Consider the following 21,089-nt stretch of genomic DNA (forward strand, 5'->3'; position numbering starts at 1 on the left):
TGGGAGCAGTAATGGTGATGGCAGAAACTTCCCATTTTGCAGGGGACTGGGTAAAAGAGAAACCCACATTCATTCAACAGTCAGGAAAATCACAAGCTAAATGCTCCTAATATAAAGAGCACAAGACAAAAAGGAGCCTAATTAAGATGTAAAATGATAAGAAACTTGATTGTTCATAAAGAATGACTCACAGCTATTTGAAATCTTCGTGAAATAACATCAGAACGTAGACACAGATGACCAGGTATGTAGATCCATGTACCGCCACAATCCTAAAAGATGGAATTACTCTGCCACTTGCATTCATAACCTCCCATCAACCCCAACCATGGCCAGTCAATACCAGCCCAACCGTTGGGCAGAGTGAGGCAATGGCTCCTAGGGAAGAGCTGCCAGCAGTTTTGCACACTTATAGGACAGAGCTACATAGGCCTGGCCTGGCCTCCGAAAATGAGCCTTTTGGTTCAGGTTGGTGGAAGACACTAACCTGCCACTAGGGTTGAAGTAAGATTCAGCTGTCTGAATGGAGCAAAGAAAGGGCACCATCTTGTCCTTGCCTCAGGCAGCAAAATGCCTTGGGCCAGCTCTATGGTCAATGATTGGGAATTATGGAAACTGTAGTCCCAAGCAGGTTAGGGAAGGCTCCTCTGTATTGCTGCTTCACTGGATCATGCACAGAGGGTTACATTTACTGTAGCCCACTAAAGCTAGTGGGATTTAAGTCAGTCATGACTAACTGAAGACTACTTAAGTCCAACTGATTTCAACGGTCTAAACATAACTAAAACTGGGTCCAATCTAGGGTTTTGGATGTGCTGTGCATTAGCATTCCCTGTTACGCTAGGTCTCTGTCAGCCTGGCTGGTTGCAAGTTTTCTGGTTAGAATGGTTGCTACGCCTGCAAACTCTATTTTTAAAAATATTGTTGAGTTACAGTAATAGGTTTCAACTTACTAATGGTTGAATATGGCCTATTGGTGTTATGTGATGATCTGCCATTCATCACAACCAAACAGTCTGTGTTTGTTCATTAGCAGCCGGTTTGGCAGCCATTTTTACAGTGATGATCACTTTCCACAGATTTGCTGAGGTGACAGAAAAGGAAATTGCTAATGAACACAAAAACAGTGAAAATGTACAATACTCCTTTACATCATACTATGCCATCCCTCCACTCTGCCCCAAGAATAGTATTGCATTTAAGGACAACAGAGCCCTAACAGCTCCTAAAGTACAGGTGAAAAACCTGTGGTCCTCCAAATGTTGTCTGACTGCGGTTCCCATCAGCCCTAGCCACCACTGCCAGTTATGAGGATGACGGCAGCTGGAATACAGCATCAAGAAAACCACAGATTTCCCCATCTCTGCTATAAAAGAAGAGGCAATATTTACACACAACTGCTGCCTTAAGAACAATCCACCAGCAGTAAGAGCAGCAACAGCAGAAAGCACCCCCTTTGCCTCACCTCCAATGCTGCCACATCTTCCATGTGCCAAAGTTAGACTGGGCTACATCAAGACTAGTCGGGTGCACTAGAGGAGCCAGCTCAGACAAACAGGTGGGAGAAATCACTTCGATTCAATAAAGACACCAGCTTGTGGGCAGACCTATTTTTAGGAGCCCTGTGTGTGTATTTACAGCATTGCTAGAGCCCTGGTAATCCACATCGGCTGGATTTAATGCATGGGTGCAGGAAACATGGTTCAGCTAATGTTGTGGCTATGGCTTTTTGCTCCAAGGGGGGGGGGAATGCCCTCCTTTGCTTGGCATAAAACATGTATCAAACAATATGCACCTAACGGGGGAGTGGGAGGGCTTGCCAACATGCCAGCAGAGCTAAATATAGTTGTTTGCAGCCAGACTTTTTGCCAGATTTGCTGAACTCTTATAAATAATCAGCATTCACCCTGACAGGCAACATATTGTGTAAGAAAGAATAGACTTAGAAAAGAAGAAGAATGTACGTGTGGGAAGAATTTGAACTGAGCTCCACCTGGCAAGGTCTCAGTCCACTTAGCTTTCTACTGGACTGCCTTCCTAGGAAAGTCCAGAGACAACAACTCCATAAGTACTTCCAGTAGTTACAAGTGTTCCTTGCTTTCCCCCCAGCAATGCAGGACATAAATAGTAAGTCAATATTTGAGGTAGTAGACAATGAGTGCAGCCTTTAGCCTGATCGCAATGGTAATTTTAAAACCAGAGTGACCTGTCCCTTTGCAGCAGTCCTTCCTTACCATTTTACCTGCCCCAGATTGATGTAATGTGGCATGCATGGGGTTGGGAACAGGAAAGTGTCAGTGATAGCCAAGGTTGGGGGTTCGCTGCCACTTTCTGGAGGCTGTTGGTCATTTGCACCCCCCACTCTTCCTCTTCCTCCTTGCCATCACCGCCTGTTCACCTGCTCTTTCCAAGCATCCAAGCAATGGCATGTGTGAGCAGATGGAGCAGCACTCACCCATCTAGACACTTGCACAGACTGGACTCAGACAAACAGGGTAAACAATTTGGTAACAGAGCCCTAAAGAGGGGGAAAAAGGAGTACCTTGTCCAAAGCCTCCAAAACATGGAGCTAGCCTTGGTTGAGGAACTCCTTATATACTTGCAAAGTGCAGTCCTGTCTTCAGTCACATGGAATGCAACCAAGTAACCAGTGCATACATGGGAACCAATCTAGAGCGGCTGGTCCTTTTATCAATGATATCCAACTGACAGCATTCCCAAAGTTAGCCTAACTTTTGGCACTGTGAAGTCTCCCTGTACAGGAAACGAATAGCCCTTTCAGAATCCGCATTCTCTTCAAAATGTAAGGCATGGCTGAGCTTATACTTGCACAATGGCCAAATAAAGCTGTTTTGAGTTTCGGTCTCACCCCAGTAATACTGGGTGTGAGTCAGCAACAAGGTGTGGTGTGTGGGTGAGACTGGACAAAGTTACCTAAAAGAATTTGAGACCCATTTTCCCTCTGCGGTTCCTTCTCCCCTTAGTATATCACCCTTCAGGATGTAAGCAAGTCACAAACCAGAGGTCTATGAAAGGTCAAGCTACCAACTTCTTTCTTTCCTCTAGTCTCAAAGGTGCTACAAAACCCTGTTGCATACTATGTTTTTGAATTGTACCAAATCAGTGCAAGTCACCACTCTTCTCCTTGGGAAGTGGCAGTACCTAGCATTTGGGCATTTGAGTGCCGATGCATAGAGCACAAGTTAACTGGGCTTTCCTTCCCCACAGTCATCACCCAGGGAAATTCAACAGGGGTTGATTCGCCTGACTAGCACTATAGATCTATAAAAGAATAAAGAGAAGTTCCACAATAATCCATCCAGGTAAAAGTCAGGGAAAGAAACAACTGTCACCTAATGGGACAATCTGACAGCAGGTAGCTGAGATATTACTAATTCAGCCAAAATATCTGCACATTTTCTGTGCTTCTGAGTGCTGACAAAGGCAGGATGCAGAAAACCTGCAAATGATGGCATTTGTCAGTGAACTCATTTAGGGAGAAAGGGATCCACCCTTCTGCACCGCATTTTAAACACATTTTGGGGGAATCTATGTAGTGCCTTGAAGCTCCTCTGTACTTACATTTGCCTCACTACAGGGCTCAAAGAAGCTAGGGAACACGATATAGATCTAGAAAACAGCATGGAGATAAAGAGTTAAATTCCAGTGTTAAGAAAAGGAGAGCTCTTTGCTTTTAAATGAGCAGGGGAAAAAGTCCAGCAATATGACAGGTCTCTTGAGTTACAAATGTTTCATTTAGCCTCCAGAGTAGGGGTTATGGTTGAGTGTAAGAGAACTGGCTGAGATCATCTGTGGATTATTGGATCAAACTAGTGTCTACTGAAGCTCCCTATGCAAACTTAGTGTTAAGGAGAAGAACTCTAAAGAAAAATGGCATAAGGATGTGTCATCGATTTTAAGGTAGAATAAACTCTGTAGCAGTAGTTATGATTCATTGCCTTTGATGAACAATGCCTTACCCAAGCAACAATAAATTCCTTCCACTTAATGCAGCGCTTCATACAGAAAATAAGCTTCCAACACTACTAGCAAAAGATACAGCTAAGAGAGTAAGCTCATGCAGGCAGGTGAAGGGCAGGGGACATCACCACACAAAGCCATCCGTGAGGATGCATGGTGGTTTTAAGGAACCATGAAAAGAGACCTTTCATGCAACCGTCATCCCCACCATGGTCCTAAAAGCTGCTGGTTCCTCCTGTCTTTCTTGCATGCCAGTACTTTGACTGAAGCCCCCCTGGCCGCCCCCTTTTCCTTCACCACCTCCAGGGAGGCAGTATCACCCACTTTGGGAAACACTGATCTAAACTAAGAACTCTAACCAACTCAAAAGCTTGGGCACTTTTCCTAAATGTATTGCCCAACTATGCTGAAAACCCAGAAAGGTCCATCTAGTTGAGCCTCCCGCTCTCCATGGTGGTCAACCGTATGAGTTTGGGAAGCCCAAGCACAGGAGTGCAGGCAATAATTAGACCCTTCCAGTTGCTCCTCATAAACTAGTGCTCACTGGGAACCTCCAAACATGGGGGTGGCATATAGCCAGCATGACTACTAGCTCTCAATCACTTTTTCCTCCATAAATCTGTCTAGACCCCTTTCCAAACCACCTATTTTAGTGACCATCAACAGCTCTTGCGGCAGAAATTCTGATACACTATGGAAATGAAACAGTGTTTAGGGGACTAAGGAAAGAACAAACCATGTACCCTGTTGGGTGAAAACCTTTCCCACAGCCTTTGGAAAGCAATACTCCCCGGACAGTTGGAAAGACAGACACACAGGTTAAAAAGAAAAAGACATGAGGTTTTCGATGATGACTACAACTAAAGCACATCCTGAAGTGGAGCAAAGAGCTTGCGCTGTCTTTGAATCTGATGCAGGATTTGCAATTGTGCTGTCTGCTTGTTCTACACTCTGTATGTCTCTAAATAACAAGTAGCTATTGTAGTATCCAGAATAAATGCACTCAAAAGAAACTAAGTCTTGTTACATTACGTCCAGACTTCTTGCCATTTAGAGAAGGACAGAGTATACAAAAATCACAAGCACAGGCTCACAAGATCAGATACAATGAAGGCGATTATAGACAGACCAAAGAAAAGAGGAAAAATGCCCAACTTGACAAGAAGAGATTGAGCATAAAAATGATGGGTAGAAGAAAGCTTCTGCACTAAAGAAAACAGTGCCATATCCAGAACAACGTAGCTATCGACTGAAATAGTCCTCTCGGAAATAGCCTATGATACTGAGGTAACAACCGGAGGGTGAAGTTAAAAGAATGGCAGCAAATAATTCAATGTCTATCATCAGTTCGGACTATTAAGCTAGTTAAAAGGGCAGGGTATTAATCACAGTCAGTTTTCATCCCAGCTCCACAAACTCATACCCTCCACGCTTAATTAAGAATTCACTAATATTCCTTCTCACACACTCATAGACATGAATCAGAAAAAAGTAGTTCATCTTAAGCAAATATTGAAAGGGAGTAGAATAACCCTTTCAGTATGATGATTTCTAGACATGTTGGAATCCTAACGAATTCCCAAGAGGCGAGAGCAAACATCAGAAAGCATGAGCAGCGCGCGAACACATTTGCATGATGTATTTCTGTGCAAGATGTCTCCATAGGCAGAAGACTCAACAAGTGTCCTAGCAAATATGAGCCTGCACTCTGATACACACAAAACCTCCATTCCAAGGCACATATTTATGATCACTTGCCGCATCTCAACCGGGTAGGAGTTTAAGGATAGGGTCCCACAGCGCAAGGTGGAGCTGCTTTGCTGAAGAAAAGCAGAGTCGGCTCTACTCAGTGCCTGTATGGGAGACCTTATGAGAATTCCATGTGTACCAGCCTTGGTTCTACAAACGCAGATGCATGGGATACAGACATTCTAAATAATAAACATAAATATATACATACCAACATAACTAATGTAGACTCAAACAGCTCAAGAGAAGGAATCCTTCAAAAAGTCACTTTACAGTCAAACAGGTGTGGAAAGCTCCAGCTGGGTACCAAAGTACATGGAGCTCTTGCACTACAAGATTCCCAACAGCCAGAGCATCGAGGATGGGCATGTACAAGCATATATTGTCCCACCTCATGGAAACGCTGTGGGCTGTCCCTTGTTGCCCTGCCAGGAGTGGGCAGCCAGTTTCACCCGCCTTCCTCCACCTGGCTTCTTTACTTGAAGTGCCTTGTGGTGCCAGTCAAGGCAACCCAGCCCTGCCTTGCCATCCTTGTGGTTGATGACTCCCAGGAATGTAAATGTCAACCTGAGGCAAACATTAGGTGGCACAAATAACACCACTTTTGTTTGTTTAAATTACATGGAAGCGGGGGGGGGGGGGTCTTGTCTGAAAGGAGAATCATGCTACTTGGAACTTCCCAGGAGTGTGATTTTGCTTGTTCTCACAGATAAATGTGGAGAGGAGCCTTCAAGTCACATTCTGGATTATTTTGTTTCTGGAGCATTATTAACAGTACAATCCCATACATTTTTTCTCAGAAAAAGACTCTCACTATAACCAAAGAGGCATATTCACAGGTAAAGATACAAAGAATTGCAGCTTTAAGGTATCATGCAAACAATATGCAACGCAATGGAAAAGACCATATTTTCTAGAGCGATACCAGTTTGGGAGTTTTCAGTCAAACTGGACTCTGAATCTCCCCACTCTGAAGCTGTGCCTTAAAGAAATGTTGGGTGGTGGAGACGGAAAGACTACTCTTCCACTTCTTTCTGGATTTCCCTCTTTAAACAAAGGAACAAACACAAAGGTGTTGGATTCATATTTCTCTATGGAAACATTCACTGCGCAGGCAGTGGAACAATGCACATTTTTCTTTGGTTTCTGTACATTTCTGAGACTTGGAATGAGCTTTGGAGGGGGGAAATGAACACAGAACCATATGGACCTTTGAAAAATGCACACGACTAAAAAGGCACACAAGTGCGGATGACTATACTTCAGCCAATGGGAAAAGTGTATCAAAATATGTACATTAGTACATTGGGGGGGGGGGGGGTTTGCATGAATTCTGAAGCACGAAGGGAGGGAAGCATTTTACGATCCAGTACAGAATGGGACAGAACAGAAATGCCACTGGGGTTTTGAAAAATGCTTCGGCTATAGCACTGACATCTTTTCCTGCCCCTATTCCACTGTTCCCAAGTGGAGTTGTTTAATTTTTTACAGCGAATCTGTGGGAGTCGCTGACATTGTCAAGGGCTAGGTTGATTCATCTTGCACTGAAAGTCAACTCAGGTGCAAATGAATTATGTAAGTCTGCTGCTTTCTCAAGCTGCCTCCATGTGCAGAGGCAGGAAATGATTTCCTACCAAAGTTCATGGCACTGCAAACCTGTTAGAGCCAGTTTATTTTGGATACTTTGTCCAAGCTCTCTTTGTGCAAAGATTCCTGTGGGCAAACCTAACCCTGAACTAGAGAAACCACAGATATGGACATCACCCATTTCCCATGGTGGTGGTGGGAGGCATCCATTCTTATTCAAATAAAAACTTAGGCCTGTTACAGACAGCCAAAATAAAGCTGCTTCGAGTCACAGTGGAAATATGGTGTTTCAATGATGCATGCGTCCTAAGAGTCCAGAAGTCGCACCAAAGCCATGCTCCAGTCCTTAGGGCACACACACACACCCACACACCCACACACCCCAAAAGTATCTGATAGACCGAAGTCTAGGAAACCTCCTGCTGCCAATTTCTTTCTTTTAGTGAGTCTCAAAGGTGCTACAAGATCTCCCTACATACTGATTCTACAGACTAACATGGCTATTAGTTGAATTCACACACAGAGAGAGTTAGATCAAGGAGTCCCATCTGCTTCCAACTGATGGAAGGGCTCCATTTAGCGGCGATGCCTTCTCCCTGCCAATTTTCAGGGATCCCTCTCACCCCTCACACCACCCTGGGGCAAGCCAGAGGCTTCCACACCGGGGGTGCAGAAAAGTTAGCCAGAGTTTTATGGCAAACCTGAAAGGGACTATCTAAGGGGCTGAACCTACGTGGATGATAGGATTTGGAACCCTGCAGGGCTCCTTTAAAGATGGGAATAAATCCTAGAGAGGATTCGCTACTCCCCTGACGTGAAAACCAACTACTCTCCATGATGACAATCCTCCCCATTCATTAAAGTTTTTTTACTAGTTCGTTGGATTTACACAGGGCTGGAGCAGATGCCATGGGAAGGAAGGGACAGGAAAGTCCCCTTTCCCCAGCCTAACTGCACATACACCAAAATAGGTATCTAACCACAAGAGTGTAGGTCTTAACATGCCAGGACACATTTTCCCTTACAATATTAAGACTGCAGTTCTGACCCTCTTTCCCTGGAAGTATATCTCTGACTCTGAGAGTCAGGGTGGTGTAGAGTTTGAGCATTGGACTAGGACTCTGGAGACCAGGTTTTGAATCCCCGGTCAGCCATGGAAAACCCTTTGGGTGTCTTTCGGCAAGTCCCACTTTCTCAGCCTCAGAGGAAGGCAAAGGCAAATTCCCACTGAACAAACCTTGCCAGGAAAACCCCATGAAAGGTTCACCTTACAGCCACAATAAGTCCAAACCAATTTGAAAACACACAACAACAACAACATCCCCCCAAAACATCAATTTATTATTACGATCAACTGATCAAACATAACATTTTCAACAACATTCCATTGTCATTACTGGGCTTCCTTCTATGCAAGTGTCTTTCTTGACTGAGACTTGTATCTGAAGACTTCCTTCCACAAAGCGTTTATAGCAGATCACCTAAACATTTCATTCCCACATTTCTCCTATGGTAGTTACACATTATTTGGGGACTTAAGTTCCAGTTTCCAATCTTCTATGCAGATTTGCTTGATGCTCTAGGGACACACATTTCAGTTGTGGCTAAGAGGGAGTCCGACCCTCTTCCGTCCACATCTCCGCTGCTTTCCTGAGTGCTCCACTGGAGCACTGGAGATCTAGGACCAATGCTTACAATCCTCCTTTGGCAGGAAATATGTGGGCAGGGGAAGTAAAGAGATGCTTAAAAGTGGAAAAGGTAATAGGTAGATCAGGGCTGTTGTTTCTGAAGTAACTAGCCTGCCCTAGTACAACCTGCCAAGGAATCAAATGTCCTCCCATTTGATGGGATTGGGACTCAAGAGCCACAGCCAGCCGTAGTCACTGCACCCTGAGAAATGGGCTTTGGTGAAGTCCCCAACAACTGAAATGTCTCATGTTTAATCTTACCCTTCTAAACTTCACTGCTTCATCCACACAGAAGACGCTGTCAAGGCTACTTGCTTAGCCGGGTGTTAAGCACAACTGGATTCAACCGAACACAACAGAACACTAAACATGCATGGTATTATCTGTCAGGCTCCAAGTCTCAAACATGCTCAGATGGAAGAAAGTCCCACTAAACACAACGAAAGGACTGGGATTTCATTGCATCTAGTTTAGAGCCACTGAAATAGAGTTCAATATGTCGAGAGATCTTGTGGCACCTTTGAGACTCACTGAAAGAAAGAAATTGGCAGCAGGAGCTTTCCTAGACTTCAGTCTAAGGAAAACTCCTGCTGCCAATTTCTTTCTTTCAGTGAGTCTCAAAGGTGCCACAAGATCTCTTGACACACTGATTCTACAGACTAACACAGCTATATCTTTGAATAGAATTCAAGTTTGCCATGGCTAATTTTAGGAACTAGTGATTTCAGTGAACCTAGTCTAACAAGAAGAACATCTAGCGCTAGCCCAGGGATGAAGAAAGTGCAGCTCTGGGTCTGCATGCTGTCATCCAAAGCTCTTTTTGGAGCCCTTGCCAGCTCCAGACTCCCTGGACCACCAATCTTCTGGCATACAAAAGGGTGAGAGGTGGATTCCCTTTCCTAGATGCTTTCTTTTAAACAGGTCCTCCCTGCAGTTTAACATCAAAAGCACCCGTTCTTTCAAAGGAAGACATGGTCAAAAGTCCATTCTGGGGGGCAGTTTTGCCAGTCTGTGTGGTCTCAGAGCATCAAGTTACCGTCAAACCCACCACAGCCTGACCTAGTCCCAGTGAAAATGCCTTCTGACCGAACAGGCACAAGGCTGCCCTTGTTCAAAGAGGGCGGTGGAGGGAAAGCAAGTGCATGCTTACCTGAAGTTGGTCCAAGAAACAAAATCCCCTGCATTGCTAAAAGGTTGAGCAACTTCACCCTACGGAGAGTGAAGGTACATATATAGACATGCAGCTGGTCCAAGAAACAATCCTCCTGCTTTGCTAAAAAGGTTTAGAAAATAGCAACTTCACCGTGTAGGGAGTCTGCAGAAGAAAGGAACAACTCCTCAAGACCCTGGCTGTCCGGATGGGAATTTCCAGTAAAGACCCCTATGAAGGAGCCTTAAAAACTCTGGGAGGGCTGACTGAAAAGTCTGGTTTCACAGATTGGAGCGGAGACAGGTCTGCCTGCCTGCCTGTCTCTCTCTCTCTCTTTCTCTCTCTGTATATTTACCCAACCAAACAGAGCTTCCAGTTGTCTTACCCAGTACACACTGGGCAGTCAGTGTGTGTCTGTATGTATATATGTTATATATATATATATATATGCAGATATCTATATCTGTAAAATAACCCAAGGAAGCGGGGTTTCCACTTCTCTTACCCAGCTGAGGTGGACAGCTGTGTGTGTGTGTGTATCTGTATCATTTCTATCTATACCTATATATAGATTGTACGCCATATGGCTGGTTTTATTACTATTTTACTTTATTTTGATTTCTGTCATGTAAAGCGCTGTGCAAACTTTACAGCGCTCTATAAATAAATGTCAACAACAACAACAACAACAATATCTCTATCATAAGCCAACCAAGCAGACTTTCCCCTTCCCTTACTCAGCTGTGGTGGGCAGCCAATGTGTGTGTGTGTGTGTGTGTATACGTGTGTGTGTGTGTGTGTGTGTGTGTATCTCTATCATCTATATAGACGTACCTACATCTATAAAATAACCCAAGGAAGCAGCCTTTCTCCTTCTCTTATCAGCTGAGGTGGGCAGCCAATGTCTCTCTCTCCCTCTCTCTTTATATATGGATATCTAAAACAACACAACCAAGCAGACTTTCTCTTACTCAACTCTGGTGGGCAGCCAATCTCTCTCTCTCTCTCTCTCTCTCTCTCTCTCTCTCTCTAAAACAACCCAAGCAAGCCAACTTTCCCCTTCTTTTACCCAGCTGGGGTGGGCAGCTAGTCTCTCTCTCTATCTATACCTAAAACAACCCAACCCCTCTTCTTACCCAGCTGGTGGGTGGGCAGCTGGAGCAGAGCCCCTCTTTTGCTGGAAAAGCCCCATGGTGGCGCTGCCTTGGAACGGAAGGCACTGGGCAGGTGCCCGCCACTAGGCTGGTGCCAGCCTAGATAGATAGATAGATAGAGAGCCGAGGGGGGAGCGCTGTCCGAGGTCCTGAGCTGCCTGGAGCCGGTTGCCGCCCACTCCTGGTGGGGCATCTGGGCTTTCCCCGCCAGAGCCCCCACCCCCGCTGCCCAGATGCCCAGCCAGGAGCGGGCAGCCTGCCCCAGTCACCTCTCTGCCCACCTTCCTCCGCCTGGCTTCTCTACCTGAAGTACCCTGCGGTGCCAGCCAAGGCAGCCCAGCCCTGCCTTGCCACCCCACTGGGGCTCCATGCCAACCTGAGGCAGAGAGGGGGCTCCCCATCGCCTAGTGCCTCTTTCCAAGCTGGCACTTGGGAAGCTGGAGAGAGGAGGGACAAGCCCTCTTGGGAGACTTCAGGTGCCCTGTCCCAGTCCCTGAAGCCCAAGTCCCAAACCCAGAGCAGCAGAAAGAACCCACTTCTGGGCTAGGGAATCCTGGCAGCTGGGGGCTCTTGTGCCTCTGCCAGAGAAGGCTCCCTAAAGGACCCTTGCTACAATTCCTTTGCATTGAGCCAAGTCAAAGGAGACTAAAAAGTTTGCTTGGGGGGCTCTGGGTTCCAATCCAGTAGTTCCCCTCTGCGCAAGGAGAAGGCAGACTGGTTTCATGGCGGAGCCCTTTTTTTAAAAAAGGGAGGCTTTTTAAATATGGAAACAAACAAACAAACAAACAAACAAACAAACAATCTTTCTTCCTTTTTGGGGGGCCAGGCTTGCCTTTTGTTTTGCTCCCTTGAAATGAAGGGGGAAAAGGCTCATGTACGGAGGGGAAGGCTGACTTTTGGAAGAGCTTGTTTGTTGCTTTTTCTTACTTTTTCTCCCCAAAATGAAAGAGGGGAGGATGCCAAGGCAAGTTTCTGGGGGGCAGGAAGGGGCCCAGATACAAGGGGCCCCCGATCCACTCCATTTCTCAGCCCTAGAGCCTTAAGGGGCAAGAAGGGAGCGATTCGGAAGGAGAGCGCTCGACTTGTACTTGGCCAGGAGTCGAAGCTCCACTCGCACTCGAGAGCTGGGTTCGAATCCTGGCTCGGCTATGGCAAGCCACTAGGGGCACCCTCTGGGCAAGTCCCACTCTCTCAGCCTCAAGGGAAGAAGGAAAGGGCAAACCTCCTCGGAAGGCATCTCTGATGGGATCCCCAGGAGTGGGAAACCACTGGAAGGCACACCACAACAACAACGACGACAACAACTACTACTACGGCTATTCCAACTCCAGCCTGGGCTCCTTTCCTTTCCAAAAGCTAACCCTATGGGATTCTGGGAGTTGGGGTTTGTGGTGGGATCCCGAGCAGAAGCTCTCTCTGGCTCGAAGCTATGGAATTCTGGGAGTTGGAATATGTTGTCAGATCCCGAGCAGAAGCTCTATCTGACCCACGGCTATGGAATTCTGGGAGTTGGAGTTTGTGGTGGGATCCCTAGCAGAAGCTCTCTGGCGCAAAGCTATGGAATTCTGGGAGTTGGAGTATGTTGTGGGGCCCGGAGCAGAGGCTCCGCTCCGGGCCCACAACAAACTCCAATTCCCAGAATTCCATAGCCTTGCGCCAGACAAGAGTTAAAGCGGGGCCAAACCGGGTTAGGTCTCCAGTGTGGACGCAGCCCAGACCTCCCTCTGCTCCGAGCCCGTCCTTTCCAGCCAGCCGTGTCCCGAAGAGGGATCCCTCCCTGCGGCCAACAATGCCCGGACTTGAGGCCACTTCCCTTCGGAGCCGCTCCCGCCTTGGGCTTCCTCGCCTCCTGACCCCCGTAGGCAAGGGAAGGAAGGGAGCAAGCAAGGACCAAGGCGACACCTCCCGCTTACGATGGGGACAGACCAGAGTGCCTCTGAGCATGGACAGAGTGCCGCCTAAAGAAACCCAAAGCTGGGAGGAAATCTTTCAGGACCTTAAGGGAAACAAGGATCTTAGCAACTCCTTCCCCCCAAAAGAAACCCCCAAACCATCGCGCTTACGACAGGGTCAGGCAGGAGTGCCTCTGAGCATGGGCTAAGTGCCGCCTAAAGAAACCTGAAGCGGGGAAGAAAGGTTTCGGGGAGCTTAATGGGGAAGCAAGGAAAATAGCAACCCCCCAAAAAAACCAAGCCCCCAAAGGCACCATCCCGCTTACAACAGGGTCAGACAAGACAAGAGTTCCTCTGAGCATGGGATGAGTGCCTTCAGAAGAAAGCTGCTGGGAGGAAATATTTCAGCGGCCTTCAGGGCAAGCAAGGACCTTCGAAGCCCGCCCCCCCCCCCCAGGACACCCCGAAAGGCACCATCCCAAGGCCTTACAAGAGCAGAAGAACAGAGTGCCTCTGAGCATGAGCTGAGTGTCTTCAGAGGAAACCTGAAACTGGGAGGGAAGATTTCGTGGGGCCGAAGGAGAAGGAGGGAGCTTCCCCCCAAATGCCAAGGAACCCCCAAAGACCCCCCCCCCCACGCCGGGCTCAGCCTGACAACAGCAGAAGAGCGGCGTTCCTCTGAGCATGGGCTAAGGGCCGCCTAAGGAGAGACCCGATCGCCGCTCAAGACCCCAAAGCTGGGCTGAGTGCCGGGAGCGACCCCGAGCGAGGTCTCCAGCCTAGCCGCCAACTTCAGCTCCGAGGAGGACAAGAGCTCCAGGGATGGAGGAGGGTCACCTGCCAGTGGGACTCACCTGGGGCCGCTGGGCTGGGCTCCTCCTGGCTTCCCGGGCTCTTGCCCTCCTGGGCTCCGGGGGATCTGCCTGGGCTAAAGGCTGCAGAAGCGCCAGCGAAGGATCAGGGGGACGCTGCTGCTGCTGCTGCTGCTCTCGGGCCCCGGACCGGAGTCTCAGCCCCAGGGGCGCCGGCAGCGAAGAGGGCGCCGCCTCGGCCAGGCTTTTTATATAAGCGCCTCCGCTCCACGCCCCGCGAACAGGAGCCCCGGCGGCAGCAGCAGCAACACAGGCAGAGGCAGCAGCAGCAGCACTCCCGCGCCTTCGGGGGGCTCCTCCTCCTCCCCCCCAATGGAGCGCTTCATTCATTCAGCCAGCCACTGCAAGACCTGGCCATCTACACTGCACACACAGCCCGCTTTCAACCCGCTTCAATCGCCCTGGGTCCCACGGGGTTCAAACTGGATTATCTCCCCCCGCCCTCGAAAGGGACGCAGTGGAAAAAAGGACCGTATTTGCCCATAGAGAATCATTGGGAAATACTGGCCCACAGCAACTCTTCCCCAATGACTCCCTATGGGCAACTCTTCCCCAAGGATTCCCTATGGGCAACTCTTCCCCAAGGATTCCCTATGGGCAACTCTTCCCCAAGGATTCCCTATGGGCAACTCTTCCCCAAGGATTCCCTATGGGCAACTCTTCCCCAATGCTTCCCTATGGGCAACTCTTCCCCAATGCTTCCCTATGGGCAAGTCTTCCCCAACGTTTCCCTATGGGCAAGTCTTCCCCAATGCTTCCCTATGGGCAAGTCTTCCCCAATGCTTCCCTATGGGCAAGTCTTCCCCAATGCTTCCCTATGGGCAAGTCTTCCCCAATGCTTCCCTATGGGCAACTCTTCCCCAATGCTTCCCTATGGGCAAGTCTTCCCCAATGCTTCCCTATGGGCAAGTCTTCCCCAATGCTTCCCTATGGGCAAGTCTTCCCCAATGCTTCCCTATGGGCAAGTCTTCCCCAATGCTTCCCTATGGGCAAGTCTTCCCCAACGTTTCCCTATGGGCAAGTCTTCCCCAATGCTTCCCTATGGGCAAGTCTTCCCCAATGCTTCCCTATGGGCAAGTCTTCCCCAATGCTTCCCTATGGGCAAGTCTTCCCCAATGCTTCCCTATGGGCAAGTCTTCCCCAACGTTTCCCTATGGGCAAGTCTTCCCCAATGCTTCCCTATGGGCAAGTCTTCCCCAATGCTTCCCTATGGGCAAGTCTTCCCCAATGCTTCCCTATGGGCAAGTCTTCCCCAATGCTTCCCTATGGGCAACTCTTCCCCAATGCTTCCCTATGGGCAACTCTTCCCCAATGCTTCCCTATGGGCAAGTCTTCCCCAATGCTTCCCTATGGGCAACTCTTCCCCAACGTTTCCCTATGGGCAAGTCTTCCCCAATGCTTCCCTATGGGCAAGTCTTCCCCAATGCTTCCCTATGGGCAAGTCTTCCCCAACGTTTCCCTATGGGCAAGTCTTCCCCAACGTTTCCCTATGGGCAAGTCTTCCCCAATGCTTCCCTATGGGCAAGTCTTCCCCAATGCTTCCCTATGGGCAAGTCTTCCCCAATGCTTCCCTATGGGCAAGTCTTCCCCAATGCTTCCCTATGGGCAAGTCTTCCCCAATGCTTCCCTATGGGCAAGTCTTCCCCAATGCTTCCCTATGGGCAAGTCTTCCCCAATGCTTCCCTATGGGCAAGTCTTCCCCAATGCTTCCCTATGGGCAACTATTCCCCAATGCTTCCCTATGGGCAACTATTCCCCAATGCTTCTCTATGGGCAACTATTCCCCAATGCTTCTCTATGGGCAACTATTCCCCCAGGATTCCCTATGGGCAGGTCTTCCCCAATGATTCCCTATGGGCAACTATTCCCCAAGGATTCCCTATGGGCAACTATTCCCCAAGGATTCCCTATGGGCAACTATTCCCCAAGGATTCCCTATGGGCAACTCTTCCCCAATGCTTCCCTATGGGCAACTCTTCCCCAATGCTTCCCTATGGGCAACTCTTCCCCAGTGCTTCCCTACGGGCAACTCTTCCCCAATGCTTCCCTATGGGCAACTCTTCCCCAATGCTTCCCTATGGGCAACTCTTCCCCAATGCTTCCCTATGGGCAACTCTTCCCCAAGGATTCCCTATGGGCAACTATTCCCCCAGGATTCCCTATGGGCAGGTCTTCCCCAATGATTCCCTATGGGCAACTATTCCCCAAGGATTCCCTATGGGCAACTATTCCCCAAGGATTCCCTATGGGCAACTATTCCCCAAGGATTCCCTATGGACAACTATTCCCCAAGGATTCCCTATGGGCAACTATTCCCCAATGATTCCCTATGGGCAACTATTCCCCAAGGATTCCCTATGGGCAACTATTCCCCAAGGATTCCCTATGGGCAACTATTCCCCAAGGATTCCCTATGGGCAACTATTCCCCAAGGATTCCCTATGGGCAACTATTCCCCAATGATTCCCTATGGGCAACTCTTCCCCAGTGCTTCCCTATGGGCAACTATTCCCCAATGATTCCCTATGGGCAACTATTCCCCAATGATTCCCTATGGGCAACTATTCCCCAAGGATTCTCTATGGGCAACTATTCCCCAAAGATTCCCTATGGGCAACTATTCCCCAAGGATTCCCTATGGGCAACTATTCCCCAAGGATTCCCTATGGGCAACTATTCCCCAAGGATTCCCTATGGGCAACTATTCCCCAATGATTCCCAGGGGCAACTATTCTCCAAGGATTCCCTATGGGCAACTATTCCCCAAGGATTCCCTATGGGCAACTATTCCCCAAGGATTCCCTATGGGCAACTATTCCCCAATGATTCCCAGGGGCAACTATTCCCCAAGGATTCCCTATGGGCAACTATTCCCCAAGGATTCCCTATGGGCAACTATTCCCCAAGGATTCCCTATGGGCAACTATTCCCCAAGGATTCCCTATGGGCAACTATTCCCCAAGGATTCCCTATGGGCAACTATTCCCCAAGGATTCCCTATGGGCAACTATTCCCCAATGATTCCCTATGGGCAACTCTTCCCCAAGGATTCCCTATTGGCAACTCTTCTCCAATGATTCCCTATGGGCAACTCTTCCCCAATGATTCCCTATGGACAAGCATTCCCCAATGCTTCCCTATGGGCAAATATTCCCCAATGTTTCGCTATGGGCAACTCTTCTCCAATGTTTCCCTATGGGCAAGCATCCTGCAATGATTCCCTATGGGCAAGTATTCCCCAATGATTCCCTATGGGCAAGTATTCTCCAATGATTCTCTATGGGCAAGTATGGTTTCCCTATGGGCAAGCACTGCCATTTGTTTTAGTACCTCCCCCCTCCAAACTCCTCTTCCCAGAATGCCCTAGCCTTGTTCCAAGGGAATTAAAGCAGGCTCAAACTGACTTATCCCCCCTGAAACCAGGTTCTCTCTGCATTCCCCCCCCCCCCCCCAAACCTTCTGTACCAGAATGCCCTGGCCTTGGGAGTCAGTGCTGGAGTCATCCTCTGAGCCTGTGCTGCCTGGCTGTTGCAGCCTACGCCTGTTTACTCAGCCAGCAAACCCCACTGAGTTCAGTGGGGCTCCCTCCCACAGAAACCAGGCTTTCGTGAAGAAAAAGTACTAGCAATGCAGTTCAGGTGCTTTCTGAGGCTGGATTAATGCACATACCATTGAGGCTGCATCCACATTGGAGAAATAACCCAGTTTGGCACTCTGCTCTGTTCCTCTCTGGGACCACACCAAACTCCAACTCCCAACTCTCAAGGCTAATTCCATAGCCTTGAGCCAGACAAGAGTTAAAGTGGTGCCAAACTGGGTTATTTCTCTAGTGTGGATGCAGCCTAAGACTCCCAAACAGGCTTAACTTCAGAGTAAAATGCAAAAAGGCTGTGGCTGAGACAGCAGCATTTTCAGTTAGAATCAACCTCCCAAAAAAGGCTTTCAGTGGAGAGAAGGTGAAGCCTGTAGTAGTGGTTCCCAAACTTTGCTCCTCCAGATGCTTGGAACATCAGCTCCCAGAATCCCCAACTGCTGGCCCAGCTGGCTTCTGAGAGTTGAACTCCTAAACACCTGGAGGAGCAAAGTTTGGGAACCATTGAGTCATCTTGGTCTGGGATTCTGGGAGCTGAAGTCCCCAAACCTGGAGGGCCAGAGTTTGAGAATCACTGTCAAGGAATTGGGGATGGGGATACTCAGATGCAAAACTTCCTGCTGAGCTCCTCAAAGTCAGTCCTGGGTCATAAAGATGAGAGCCCTAGAAGTACTGGGGCCCACCTGAGCACCCAAACTAAGGGTAGTATGTCTGGAGCACAGCTATATCCTTCAACTGCAGCCTAGTTCTTCCAAACACAGGAGACAACTGAACTAAGTACCCCCCCCCCAAAGTATATGGCAGTATTCTCACACCTTGTTTATTAGTTACATTTACCTCTCACCACACCTCCAATGGGTTTGAGGCAGTGTAGGTGCTCTCCTTTGCCCTTACTCTTAATCTGGGTGGGGAAGAGATCAGGCACACCATTTATAAAAACACATTTCAAACACAAGGGAAACCATATTGTCAGTCTCAAAGTACACCTCAACCCATGTCTGGCTAACAAAGGATCATCACAACTGGGATTTTGACACTACTAAAATGTGTGCTAATGCACACTGCACCACGGTTGTACAAATGTAGGACTGTACCAATCCTTCGATGCCTACAAATGTTTAAGGGCAGAGGAAAACAATGAAAACAAAAGAATTCAACGTACTACCGCTAAAGTGGCATCACTCAAAACCCTAACTGCCAAAGTGGGCCAAAATATGGCTGCATGGCAATGGCTTCACTCGCCTAGGACATGCGTTGCACACATCAAAACGGCGGTTGACAAGAAAACGGCACAATTATTCTACTTGTTCTACAAAAACTGGCTTTTCTGCAGTTTGAAAAGAAGTATGTAAGTAGTGCCAGACAAAAAGGAGGCCAGTAGTCTGACAATAAGGTCATATAGAAGTCCCATAAAGAGTCAATAAACCAAGTGTGCTCAGCCCAGAATAAATGGCCAGGACTTCCCTGGCTGTTAGGTCTGCAAGCAGTCTACCAACCACAGCCTTTGCATGACTATATCCCACCATACTGAACCATTCCTAACCACCATCCCCTCCAAAGTCCTTTGCCATGTGAGAAAAGAGTTTCATGAGAAGAAGACAACAGTTTCTCCTTTAACAAAGGGGATGGAGTTCCTATAGGAATCTAAGGTATGGCCCAAAGGGCAGGGGGCTGCAATTTTTTTATCTTTACCCTCTCCCCCTCTACCTCACCTTCTTAAGTACAGTGAAAACTCATGTTTGACATCATCTCTGAGTCCTTTTAATTTTTCTTCATTTCCATGGCAACTCATGGCACACACATACACACAGATATATATACACAAAGTCTGTTCTTGATCAAGAGTTCTCTTTTCACCTGATTAAAAAGGGGGAAGAGGGAGAGGGAAGAGATCAGATCCAAGAGGGATGTTTCTTGTGATTTGCAAAAGCAAATTGGCTGCTTCAAGGCTCCGGCACAGACTCTATGCAGCATACCATCAACTTCCCACAAGGTTTGTCCAAAGCCATAAGGAGCCACTGCTTTGAGGACAAGCTGAGATGTGTGTGGTGTGTTCTTTCAAGTTGTTTCTGACTTATGGAGACCCTATCATGGGGTTTTCTTGGCAAGGTTTGTTCAGAGGTTTGCCATACTGCATGCTTATTGGAAGTTAGGCAAAAGAGGTCACCTGGCTGTTCCATCTCCACTGGTCAAAGACAAAACTTGCAAATATCAAATTGGAAATAGGGCCATTCCATAAGCCCAGGAAAACAATTTCACTCCAGCTTGGCAGTATGCTTCCAAGCATCTCCCCCTTACTTTTGAGCAATGACAGGCAACCCCTGCACACATCTAGGAGTTCAGGGTCCAGAGGCAGGTTACTACCCAATCCAATGCACAAGATGCCTCAGGTGGCACATGTTGGATGGCACTGGTGGAAGGCACCCCAAGTGTTTCTTCTGAGTCTCCAGGCCATTCCCCTCACTGGAAGACAGGGCTGTATGTCTCATGTGGCCTATTCTGCACCAGCTGAACAATCCTGCTGCTTTATGGCACAGTAAAGTAGGGAAGAAAAATCCAAATACTGTTCACATGACTTCTGTACATGGAATAGCAGGGTGGGAACCTTGTCCTTTTTCTCAGGCAACACAACCTGTCTTGGGCAGGTTCTGGCAATTTGGTAAAAGGAAGATTAAAATCCGGAGGATCTTTCCTCCTTGATTTGAAAAGGACGCTGTCCTGTGAAAACCCCATTAGATCAAATGGAAACTGTACAACACCACCAAAGCATGTCCATGTTTTCCCCCCCATACACGGTTTGTGATGGAAAACTTCCCAGCAAAAAGGTGATATCTGCATTTCATCCTTCTAGTCTCCACTATTTTATTATTCATTTAATTTAAAAAAATACCCCGAGGAATTCAGCCCACTGTATAGCCTGAGCCTAGTTCTCCTTCTCCCCCATTCTGCATTTTATCCTCACAACCTTGTGAGGTAGGCTAGGCTATGGGTGAGGGAAGTGTTCCAAAAGTGACAGTGAGCTTTACAGCTGAGCGGGGCTTTAAATCCAGGTCTTGTCCCACCTCAAGATCCTAAGCCAGCCTTCTCCCAACCTGTTACCTTCCAGATGGGTTGGACTACAACCCCCATCATTCCCGGTCTGCATCACATTTTTCTGGGAACGATAAGTTGTAGTTCAAGACCACTGAGAATCAGCTTAGGGGAAGGCTACCCAAAATTGTCTCTTCACAGCCCTGGGCTCATGCTTTGGTGGTATTAAGTTCTAGCTTCTGGATAAACAAAATATCACTTTCAATAAATAAAGATGAGATAAGTGGAAACCCCCCCCCCAAAAAAAACCCACCCCAAAACCAAAGCTCCCTCTAAAACAAAACGATTAAGGAAAGCCAGTAGAAAAATGCCAACGGGCCCAATGCTCCTGTCC

General features: G+C 48.0%; 1 protein-coding gene across 7 annotated transcripts in view; it reads right to left on the reverse strand.

Annotated features, from left to right (window-relative positions):
- The window catches only part of LOC149281165 (nitric oxide synthase 1-like), a 127,945-nt gene that overhangs the window by 71,405 nt on the left and 35,451 nt on the right, over window positions 1-21,089 (reverse strand). Inside the window, exon 1 of one of the 7 annotated variants that reach the window (XM_089499723.1) lies at window positions 14,056-14,170. The exons of 3 other annotated variants lie outside the window; for them this stretch is intronic. The gene's annotated coding sequence lies outside the window, so the exon portion shown is untranslated. Of the gene's footprint in view, window positions 1-1,465; window positions 1,495-5,941; window positions 6,005-10,155; window positions 10,248-14,055; window positions 14,171-21,089 lie in introns of those variants that run through there. 3 more of the 7 variants (XM_089499724.1, XM_089499727.1, XM_089499725.1) reach the window with 3 other exon arrangements.

Source organism: Sceloporus occidentalis, unplaced genomic scaffold (genome assembly GCF_023333645.1).
Source record: "Sceloporus occidentalis isolate IW3139 unplaced genomic scaffold, rSceOcc1.0.p SCAF_138, whole genome shotgun sequence".
NCBI classification, from domain to species: domain Eukaryota; kingdom Metazoa; phylum Chordata; class Lepidosauria; order Squamata; family Phrynosomatidae; genus Sceloporus; species Sceloporus occidentalis.